The sequence below is a fragment of the Callorhinus ursinus genome, unplaced genomic scaffold, assembly GCF_003265705.2.
Source record: "Callorhinus ursinus isolate GAN/ISIS: 27379988/994484 unplaced genomic scaffold, GSC_fseal_2.0 scaffold6, whole genome shotgun sequence".
NCBI lineage: Eukaryota > Metazoa > Chordata > Mammalia > Carnivora > Otariidae > Callorhinus > Callorhinus ursinus.
In genome coordinates, this window is record NW_027397068.1 from 1,474,404 (window position 1) to 1,486,404 (window position 12,001).

The 12,001-nt window shown below is 37.0% G+C and overlaps 1 pseudogene; it reads left to right on the forward strand.

Annotated features, from left to right (window-relative positions):
* Positions 1–8,929: 8,929 nt before the first annotated feature.
* Positions 8,930–9,935, forward strand: LOC112813855 (annexin A2 pseudogene; annotated as a pseudogene).
* Positions 9,936–12,001: the final 2,066 nt, after the last annotated feature.

Consider the following 12,001-nt stretch of genomic DNA (forward strand, 5'->3'; position numbering starts at 1 on the left):
CCCCAATATTTACAAAGTATATTAAGAGAAATTGTAAATCAAAACAAACATTTTAAAAAAATCTTTGATCAGCCAAAAGTATTTTAAATATATTTGATCATTTTTTTAAATTTGAGGATTATCCTCTAACAGCTCATGTAAAACTATATATCTCAGAAACATAGTTTTTTTTTTTTACAATTTTTTAAAATTTTAATTCCAGTGTAGTTAAATACAGTGTTATATTACTTTCAGGTGTATAATACAGTGATTCAATAATTCCATATATTACTCAGTGCTCATCAAGATAAGTGTATGCCAGGCGCCTGGGTGGCTAAGTTGGTTAAGCGACTGCCTTCGGCTCAGGTCATGATCCTGGAGTCCCAGGATTGAGTCCCGCATCAGGCTCCTTGCTCAGCAGGAAGTCTGCTTCTCCCTCTGACCCTATCCCCTCTCATGTGCTCTCTCTCTCTCATTCTTTCTCTCAAATAAATAAAATCTTTAAAAAAGAAAAAGAAAGAAAATATAAGTATGCTTAATCCCCTTTATCTATTTCACTCATTCCCCCTACCCACCTCCCCTTTGGTAAACATGTTTATTCTCTATAGTTAAGAGTCTGTTTTTCTTTGGCTTGTTTCTTTCTTTTCCTTTGTTTGTTTTGTTTCTTAAATTCCACATATGAGTGAACTCATATGATATTTGTCTTTCTCTGACTTATTTTACTTAGTATTATACTCTCTAAATCCATCCATGTTGTTGTAAATGGCAAGATTTTATTCTTTTTTATGCTGTGTGTGTGTGTATACACATATATACCACATCTACTTTATCCATCCATCTGTCAATGCTCACATGAGCTGCTTCCATAGTTTGGCTATGTAAACATTGCGGCAATAAGCATAGGATTGCATATATCCTTTTGAATTAGAGTTTTCGCATTCTTTGGGTAAATACCCAGTAGTGATTACTGGATCATAGGGTGGTTCTATTTTTTAATTCTTTGAGGAACTTCCATACTGTTTGCTGCACGAGTTTGCATTCCCACCAACAGTGCAAAGCGTTCCTTTTTCTTCACACCCCCACCAACAGTGCAAAGTGTTCCTTTTTCTTCACACCCCCCACCAACTCTTGTTATTTCTTGGGTTTTTATTTTAGCCATTCTGAGAGGTATGAAGTGATATCTCATTATGGTTTTGATTTACATCTCCCTGATGATAAGTGATGCTGAACATCTTTTCATGTGTCTGTTGGCCATCTGAATGCCTTCTTTGGAGAAATATCTGTTCATCCTTTCTGCCCATCTTTTAATTGGAGAGAGAGAGAGAGAGAGAGAGTGTGTGTGTGTGTGTGTGTGTGTTGCATTATATAAGGTCTTTATATATTTTGGATTCTAACCCTTTATCAGATACGTCATTTGCAAATGGTATTTGCTAATATCTTCTCCATTTCAGATTGTCTTTTAGTTTTTTTTTTTTATTGTTTCCTTTGCCATACAGAAGCCTTTTATTTTGATGTAGTCCTAATAATTTATTTTTGCTTTTGTTTCCCTTTCCTCAGGAGACATATCTAGAAAGATGTTGCTATGGCCAATGTCAAAGAGGTTACTGCCTATGCTGTCCTCTAGGATTTTTATGGTTTCAGGTCTCACATTTAGGTCCTTCATCCATTTTGTATATGGTGTAAGAAAGTGGTCCAGTTTCATTTTTTGCACATAGTTGTCCAGTTCTCCCAACACCAACAAATTCTGAAAGTGCTGTTGCAGCTTATACCTCTAATTGTTTTGTGCTAAATAATTTGACTTTATCATGTATGAACACAATTCGGAGAATGATAACTGGGACACAGTTTTACAGTTGGAAAGGAATTAGAACCTGTGCCTTGAGGCATGGGATTAGATCCTCTGTTGTTTTACGCCTGGGTCTTCCACTAGCAGATACTCATGAAATGGCATCCATTTCCAGAGCTGCCATCTGAAAGCCCAGGATGGACACATTTTCCAGAATTACTCTGTGACCAAGAGCACATTTTCCCTCTTTATTCTATTTTCTCTTCAAAGGAATATTGGTGCAGCATTGAGGTATAAGAAAACTCAGAAGAATGTGATAGGAAATAAATTCTTTCTTCAGTTTGACTCTAATATGTTGATACCACTTCTACCACTGAGCTCAGTGAGATTACCAGCCATCCGTCTCCCAAGCAATATTTTGAAAATGGTTCAGAATCAGTTTATTAGGTATTTATTTGTACCTTTTGTTTCAGAAAATATTTCAGAAGACTTTCAAAAATACATAAATTATAAGATATTAATATGAATATTATATTATGACGACCTACATTTTTACTATGATTGGGCCATAGTTTATGTGTTCAGAAACCAACAGCAAACAAGCAATCCTTGTCACTTAAGGATCACAATATCCACTGGATAAAAATAAATCAATTGTTTAAGAGAATTACAACTAGTCTTTATTTTTTTATTTTATTCTGTTATGTTAATCACCATACATTACATCATTAGTTTTTGATATAGTGTTCCATGATTCATTGTTTGCGTATAACACCCAGTGCTCCATGCAGAATGTGCCCTCTTTAATACCCATCACCAGGCTAACCCATCCCCCCACCCCTCTCCCCTCTAGAACCCTCAGTTTGTTTCACAGAGTCCATAGTCTCTCATGGTTATTCTCCCCCTCCAATTCCACCCCCTTCATTTCTCCCTTCCTACTATCTTTTTTTTTTTTAACATATAATGTATTGTTGTTTCAGAGGTACAGGTCTGTGATTCATCAGTCTTATACAATTCACAGCACTCATAGCACATACCCTCCCAATGTCTATCACCCAGCCACCTCATCCCTCCCACCCCCCCACCACTCCAGCAACCCTCAGTTTGTTTCCTGAGATTAAGAGGAAAAAAAAAGAAGAAGATAGCATGAGGGGAAAAATGAAGGGGGGAAAATCGGAGGGGGAGATGAACCATGAGAGACTATGGACTCTGAGAAAGAAACTGAGGGTTCTAGAGGTGAAAGGGGGTGGGGGGATGGGTTAGCTTGGTGATGGGTATTAAAGAGGGCACATTCTGCATGGAGCACTGGGTGTTATACACAAATAATGAATCATGGAACACTACATCAAAAACTAATGCTGTAATGTATGGTGATTAACATAACATAATAAATAAATAAATAAATAAATAAATAAATAAATAAATAAAAATTCCTCATATCAGTGAGATCATATGATACATGTCTTTCTCTGATTGACTTATTTCACTCAGCATAACACCCTCCAGTTCCATCCACATCGTTGCAAATGACAAGATTTCATTCCTTTGATGGCTGCATAATCCATTGTATACATATACCACATCTTCTTTATCCATTCATCTGTCGATGGACATCTTGGCTCTTTTCACAGTTTGGCTATTGTGGACATAGCTGCTATAAACATTGGGGTGCACATACCCCTTTGAATTCCTACATTTGTATCTTTGTGGTAAATACCCAGTAGTGCAATTGCTGGATCGTATGGTAGCTCTATTTTCAACTTTTTGAGGAACCCCTATACTGTTTTCCAGAGTGGTTGCACCAGCTTGCCTTATCACCAACAGTGTAGGAGTGTTCCCTTTTCTCCGCATCCCCGCCAACATCTGTCGTTTCCTGACTTGTTAATTTTAGCCATTCTGACTGGTGTAAGGTGGTACAACTAGTCTTTAAACCAGAGTCATGCAGAATTTTATGCTGGAGGGCTTTGTAAGGAGAACATTTTCTGATTTAGTAAACAGCATCGTCACAGTTCAACATGGAGCTTTCTTATAACACTGTCAATAAAATCTGATATTATCACACCTAAACATAATTTAGTAATGGCAATTCTTGTGTGTGTGAGGAGGAGATATAGTTGTAATTCAGTGCTAATTAGATGTCTAGCTTTTGGCTGACCTTGAAGAGGGTTGAATTCCCAGCATCCAACCTATTGCCCTAAATGTAGCAGATGCCAACAAATCTTTGTTGAAGGTGATAATTATGTATTAAAGAATACATAGGAACAGTTCTGCTTTTGCAGTGCTCACACTAGTATCTTGTTATATAGACCACTTCAAATCTGCTGCCTTCCATCCTATGCCCATGAGAATGGAACAAAATGATGTTTACTAGCCAAGGCACAGTGTGAAAGATTGCTCAATTTTGGCCAGGCTACATTTCATAATCTCAATCCCAAAAGCACAAAGTTGATTTTACAAATATTTCTTTAAAATGTCTGTAGATTTATCCTCAAGGCTTAGTTCCATTGCCAATAGATGTAATATTCCAGTAGGGTAGGAACTTACAGATAAAGAAACTGAGATTCATGATGGTTGAGCATATTTTTTTTAAGATTTTATTTATTTGACAGACACAGAGAGAGAGAGAGAGCACAAGCAGCGGGGAGCAGCAGGCAGAGGAGAGGCAGAAGCAGGCTTCCTGCTGAGCAGGGAGCCAGACCTGGGGCTCAATGCCAGGACCCTGGGATCATGACCTGAGCCGAAAGCAGATGCTTAACCAGCTGAGCCACCCGGGCGCCCTGATGGCTGAGCATAGTTCATTGAGCTAGCAAGTAGCTGAGCTGGGACTTGAACCCAGGTCTGTCTGACTTCACATTTCATGATCTTAATGTGCTCAGCAATGTGCTAAGAGAGATCCTGTGGGGATTGAACTATATACTTTTTCTCTCAAAGAAAGAGAAGAAAAGGGCACTGCAGACAGAAGGAGCCTTAACAACTTTACAGTCAATAATTGTGGAAATTCAGATATTTTAAATCTGCTTTGATGCCCCAGGGTCTCAAACCTTATCTCTGCTGTCTTGTGAGCTGGCTTTTCTCAAGGCCAGCCTTTGTGTCATGCTTCAAGGACAGCATGTCTGATGTACCTTTTGAATTCCAGGGACACTGACTTTCACAGGAGGAACTACATCCTTTCATTTATTTTGTGTGCTCTCAGGTGGTATTTAAGTTGACAGCCAGGTCCTCAGTCTTCTTCTCAAGGGATTATAGGTGTTGAACTACTTTCATCTTTGTCTGTGTATTTTTTCTTTTAAGTGATAAAGGATCAAGATGGCTCTCCATCCTTCTCTCTCCCTTGTAGTCCCTGGCATTCTCAGTGAAATGCTAGTTGGAAAATCACACTACTACAGTGGTGGACAGATAATTGAAATTCAATGCAGCGGGGAGAAAAATCAGTTCTGAAGGCCTATTTCATTGCAAATTCTTTATTAGGATTTTGGCCCTAGATCTGCACTAGTCAAGATGGGGGAGAATTCAAAGGGAGGAACAGGATTCCCTACAATGTTCTGAACTGAAATAATCACATCCTGAATCTATACATCTGAGATGGCCTGCTTGTAAAACGCCTTGGACACATTCCTCGTTTCCTGTTCTTTAATGGTCTTTTTGATGTCAAGCCCTCCAGCAAAGCATCTTTAGCAAACACCCTTTGAGGGTTAGACATACAATGTTTACATTAATTTGAGAGCTTATCAAATGTCCTTTTTTCAAAAAAATTATTCCAAGCAGGCTGACAACCCATCATCCCTGTCATGACTGTTTCTTACATGATTTCCTCAGGCATACATATTAACAGGTCGCATTTGACAACGAAGACAATCTACCCTTTTTTTTTTTTTGTGGAAAATCTGGCTTTAAAAAAATATGTTCTCTCTGACAAGCATAAGACTGGCATTAGCCAGAAAGAGAAAATCTAATTTTTTGACTCACTGAATACAGTAGACATACAATGGAGCCCAAACTCACAATGTTATAAGATTTTGAAGAATATGAAAGGCAAAAAGACCCTGTTAATTTTCTTTGTATCTGTTTATGATGGCCCTGGGACAGTAAAAGAATCTTTAAAGGAAAGGGAGTGGGAAAAAGAGGTCTGCAGTATAAATTAATAAATTTGTGAAGCCTATGAGGTATAAGTCAAGTATCGGTTCCTACTTCCCAATTGTTTGGGGTTTGGTTTGGTTTGGTTTTTTTGGCTACAATTAAACTTCATGAAGAGAATGATAAATGACAGGTAATAGAAGCAGCTTTCAATAAAAGGAAAAAAAAACTTGTGTCATCCAGCTCAGAAATAAAGCTAATATGGAATAATAATGCATTAATAAGTACATGTAAAGCAATCTATAATGGAAAGGATTAATACACGAAAAGGCTGACATTTGTGTTACTTTATAAGCTATATTTGCAAAGTTAGGAGTCAAGAATCTGATGGTGGGATTGCTAAAATTCCTTGAAGTCATGTATGCACAATGTCTAACATTCAATCTAAAAAATTACTCATAATATCAAAGAACAGTACAAAGAGAAAAGCCAGATAATAGAAACAGAAATAAATTCAGATAACGTAGCTATTGAAGTTACTAGACACAGACTTTGAGATAACAGTGGTTAACATGTTAAAAAAAAGAATAATAAGTTGAAATAATTCACCAGAGAACTAGAATATAGAAAGCACAATAAATTAGAAAATCTAAAAACTTAAAAATAAATTGGCTGGATTTTAAGAATCATTGCATGCGGTTATTATAGCTAAAAAAAAATTAGTGAACTTGAGGGCAAAAAACATTCGGACTGACACATAGAAAATAAAATAACAGAAAATATATAAAAGAGAATAAAGGATATATGGAACACCATGTGAAAGTCTTTAGAAATAGGTCATACATGTAGTTGGAGTATCAGAAGTAGAAAGAGTTTCATGGAAGAAGCTTTGAAGACACAGTAGATCAGATTTCTTCAAAATGGACAAAAGTCGTCTAGGAGTTAGATTGTTAAACTCCCTTGAAGTTAGGTCAGTGAGTCAAGAAGAGTTAGGAACCAGAAGTATGATAAATAAAAAGAAAATTCTATTTAGGATTAGATACATTATAGTAAAAATGTTAAAAAAAATTAAGAGATAAAAGTCTTATAAGCCACCAGATAAAAACAAAGCAGATCAAAAATAGGACTGATGGTAACAGAAGAAATGGAAGTCAGTAAACAACAGAATATCACCCTCAACATGCTGTAAGATCAATGCCAACCTAAAGGGCTACACCCTGTGAAACTATCCTTTAAAAGAACAAGGCAATCAAAATATGAAAAAAATTAAAGAAACACCAAAGGGGATATTTTTTTCAGTAGAAAGAATATAATCTAACATCAAAAAATAGAATTGCAGGAAAAAAGAAAATACTAGAAAGTATAAATATGTGGGTAAGTATAAAACATCATTTACTTTTTATTTTTTTTTATTTTTTTTAAAGATTTTATTTATTTATTTGAGAGAGGGAATGAGATAGAGAGAGCACGAGAGGGAAGAGGGTCAGAGGGAGAAGCAGTCTCCCTGATGAGCAGGGAGCCCGATGTGGGACTCGATCCCGGGACTCCAGGATCATGACCTGAGCCGAAGGCAGTTGCTTAACCAACTGAGCCACCCAGGCGCCCCCATCATTTACTTTTTAAAAGAGTAATGATAAACACCACAGAGTCAAACTTATATGTAGAATGAAAATGCATGACAATAACATAAAGATGAAAGGGGAATAAATGCAGCTTAAAGGTTGAAGGCTCAAACATTACCATAAAATGGAAAAACACTAATTTATATTCCATGCTAATAAATTAAGGATGAATGTTATAACCTCCAGGATAACCTGAGAAAATAACCAAAGAATGTACAAACTAAAAAAAAATAAATAAATAAAAATTAATCAGAATAGAATAATAAAAAATACTTTAGGACCACTGGTTGCAGCCACAATGGAGTAACTGGTATCAGACTCATCCTTCCACCATAAGCTACCATTATATCTGTACAAAAATATATAACTATTTCAGGCAAATGGATGGCAACCAACATGGGGCTAAGAATTATGAAAGGTAGAAAGCACAATATTAGCTCATACTCACCCAGGACATCTCCCCAAAAATATTTCCAAATATGGCTCAGGAAAATATAGGCCAAGCAGAGTGGTGGTATCACTGGATAGAAAAAAAAAGAAATCTGATTTGGGGATACTGAAGTAGGTGGAGTTTGGGGGACAGAGTAATGTGGAGGAAGGATCCATTGAGAAGCAGCCCCAAAATTTTCCATAAAAATATTCCTAGGGCTTTTATTCTTTTCTAAGCTAAAGATTTGCAAGGCAAAGACTTGAATTGGCACTTCACAGAACAGTTTATCCAAACAGCCAATATGCGTATTATACATTTTCAATCTCATTTGTCATCAGAGAAATGCAAATTAAAATCACAGTGAAATATACACATCCACCAGGCTGTCTACAGTTAAAAAAGACTGATAAGATGAAGTATTGGCAAGGAATTGGAACACCTGGAATTCTCAGGCACTGTTGGTAGATGTGTAAATTGGCTCGACCATTTAGGAAAGTTAATTGACTAACATAATCACCATAAGAAATGTAAAAGGATGTTCATTCAAGCATTTTCTGTAATAACCCAAACTGGAAACAATCCAAATATCCATCAGTAATGGTATGGATAAATAAGTTGTAGTTTAATCATGCAAAGGAATAACATTCATCAGTGTGTGGTGATAGAAGTCAGATAAGTTTTGTCTGCTTTGAACTTTATTTAAATGGGAGCATGAAACATGTGTTCTTTATGCCCAGCATCAATAATGTGGAGACACATTCATGTTGTTGCATATAGAAATACTACATTTTTTTCTCATTCCTGAGAAATGTATATTCTTTGTGTACATTTCTATTTGTTCTACATTTCTATATGTGTGTGATATGTGTATAAAGTATATAAATGTTCTATATGTATTTACATATAAAAATATATTAACTATACATTTTGTGCTATGCTGTTGTATGTATATAATATCCATATAAGAGTAAAATGTGCGTGTGGTTCCACAGCTGGGGACACTCACAGCTCTCAGCACCTGGCCCACTTTCTTTCAAAATGTCTACTGTTCACAAAATTCTCTGCAAGCTCATCTTGGAGGATAATCACTCCATGCCCTCAAGTGCACATGGGTCAGTCAAAGCGTACACCAATTTTGATGCTGAGCGTGATGCTCTGAACATTGAAACGGACATCAGGAGCAAAGATGTGGATGAGCTCGTCATTGTCAACATTTGACCAACCACAGCAATGAACAGAGACAGGATATTGCCTTCACCTACCAGAGAAGGACCAAAAAGGAACTTGCATCAGTACTGAAGTCAGCCTTGTCCAGCCACCTGGAGACTGTGGGTTTGGGCTTATTGAAAACATCTGCTCCGTACAATGCTTCCCAACTGAAAGCCTCTGTGAGGCTGGGGACTGATGAGGACTCCCTCACTGGGATTGTCGGCTCAAAGACCAACCAGGGGCTTTAGGAAATTAACAGAGTCTACAAGGAAATGTACAAGACTGATCTGGAGAAGGACATCATTTCTGACATATCTGATGACTTCTGCAAGCTAATGGTTGCCCTCGCAAAGGGTAAAAGAGCAGAAGATGGCTCTGTCATTGATTATGTACTGATTGACCAAGATGCCCGGGATCTTTATGATGATGGGGTGAAGAGGAAAAGAACTAATGTGCCCAAGTGGATCATCATTGTGACTGAGCAGACTGTGTGTCCCCTCCAGAAAGTATTTGACAGGTATAAGAGCTACAGCCCTTATGACATGCTGGAGAGAATCAAGAAGGAGGCCAAAGGGGACCGGGAAGATGCTTTCCTAAACTGGTCCAGTGCATTCAGAAGAAGCCCCTGTATTTTGCTGACCAATTGTACAATTCTATGAAAGCCAAGGAGACTTGCAATAAAGTCCTGATTAGAATCATGGTCTCTCGCAGTAAAGTGGACATGTTAAAAATTAGGCCTAAATTCAAGAGAGAGTATGACAACTCCCTGAACGACCATATCCAGCAAGACACCAAGGGAGACTACCAGAAAGTGCTACTTATACCCTTCTGGTGAAGATGACTGAGGCCCATGATGGCATGAGCCTCCAGGAGGAGTGCTCCCTTGTTTCCAGCTAACAGTTCTAGAAAGTAACTTGTGACTAACAGTCCCCTTGTGCCCATTCCTGTGAGGATGATTTTCACACTGCCCCCTCCCCATCTTTATTTCAGTTGCCTAAGCACTGCCTGCTTCTCACATCTAGTCTTTCCTTTGAGCCAAAAAATGAACATCCCAAGAAGTTGGAAATGCATTCTATGATGTGAAACACTTTGCCTCTTGTGTACTGTGTCATAAACAGATGAATAAACTGAATTTTTACTTTATAATAAAATAAAAGTAAAATGTGCATTTATGTGTATGTAATATACAATAAAATGTATACAAATATGATGTATATAAAAAACATTTTAAAATGTTATTGTGTTAATATTCTGAGGGTCACATTAAATAAAATACTAGACCAGAAGAGTTATGACTGGCCAGCTAAGAGTTAATTACACGGCATGAAAACACAAGTGAATCAATGTAACCTGTCTGGGCTTGCTTTCAGGCAAACAATGTAAGGACCAAGGGCAGGCTGCCCCAAGATGGGCCACTTTAGCATGAACATTATATTGAGTGAGCACAGGGAGTTATACACAACTAATGAATCATTGAACACTACAACAAAAACTTATGATGTACTATATGCTGCCTAACTGAACATAATAAAAAAAAAAGTAATCAAAACCCTGCAGATGCAGGAAAAGCTCTCTTCCTGATCTTCAACTGCCTAAATTTACATTGGTAAGGAGAGCCTGTACCAGGAAGAAAGCTATTAACAGAGACTCTGCTTTATCTAAGAAACTCATCTGGATAATAGGGCAAACTGTTTTTTAAAACATCTTTTCACGTTCCCGCTAATGGCTTCCTCCCCTCTGTGTCTTCAGAACCTCTCCCTCTCCTTAGCTCACATGAGTTTCATGTTGCCTCATTTTCTTGGAATTTCATGTCTGTGTGGATTCCCTATACATACACTATTAAATTTATTTTCTCCTGTTAATCTGTCTCACGTCAATTTGATTCTAAGTCCAACTAGAAGGACCATAGGGCAGAGGGAGGTCTTCCTCCCCAACAACGTTTCATGTTTCAACATTTCAACCATTCACTTTAGATAGCTGACCTAAAAAAGAAATAAATTCTTAGGGTCCTCTTAGAGATTATGGCAGAAATGAGTCTACCACATACTTGTTCTGTTCAAAAACACAAAACTTGGATCCATTGCCTATTTGTTTAAAAGCTAGTCACTCTTCATGAAGTTAAGGTTATAAAGGTAGTTCCTTATGAGCAAGGATTTTGTCTTGTGTTTTCTTGTAAGCTCTTTATTCTGAGGTCTGTACTTATTATATGTGTACTTATGTACTTTCTGATTTAAGATTTTATGACACTTTTCACCATTACTCTTCTTAACTCAGAGCGATAAAAGTACTGATTCTTCTTTTCCTTCAAGGACATTTTTCCTTTAAATACATCAACTTATTTATACCAGTATGTGTGGCAGAAAATTGATTATTCTCATTGAAACATTGTTTGTGCCATGAAAATTAAATGAGTTCCCTTAAAAAAATCCTAGAAATAGGTATTGATTAACAAATGACAATAAAGAAAAAACCTCTAGATCAATGAAAGAAATCAAAATGTTAAGACTCACAGTTAGATGTCACACTGATTAGAATATATATTATATGAAAAATGAGCTCCAGAGGCTCCTTCAGTTGCACATGCAAGTAGGTGCCTTGACAAAAGGAATGACCCGGTGGTTTCCAAAGAGATTTCAAAGAAACGAAAATTTTCAGATATAGTAATTTTATTCAGAAAGAAGGGAGAATAACTTTCTTTTCTGCTCCCTGGTGTCATCAGAGGTAATTAGAAGAAGAAAGAATGAATATATTAATCTAAGCTTGTACATAAATACCTTGCTTCTCCATTCTCTCTCTCTCTCTCTCCCTTCTCTCCTCCCTTAATTAAGGTGGTGTTCTGAGATTAGGGAAGGTAATGACCTTTTAAAAAGAAGGTGGAAGGTATTCAGAGCTTCATTATTA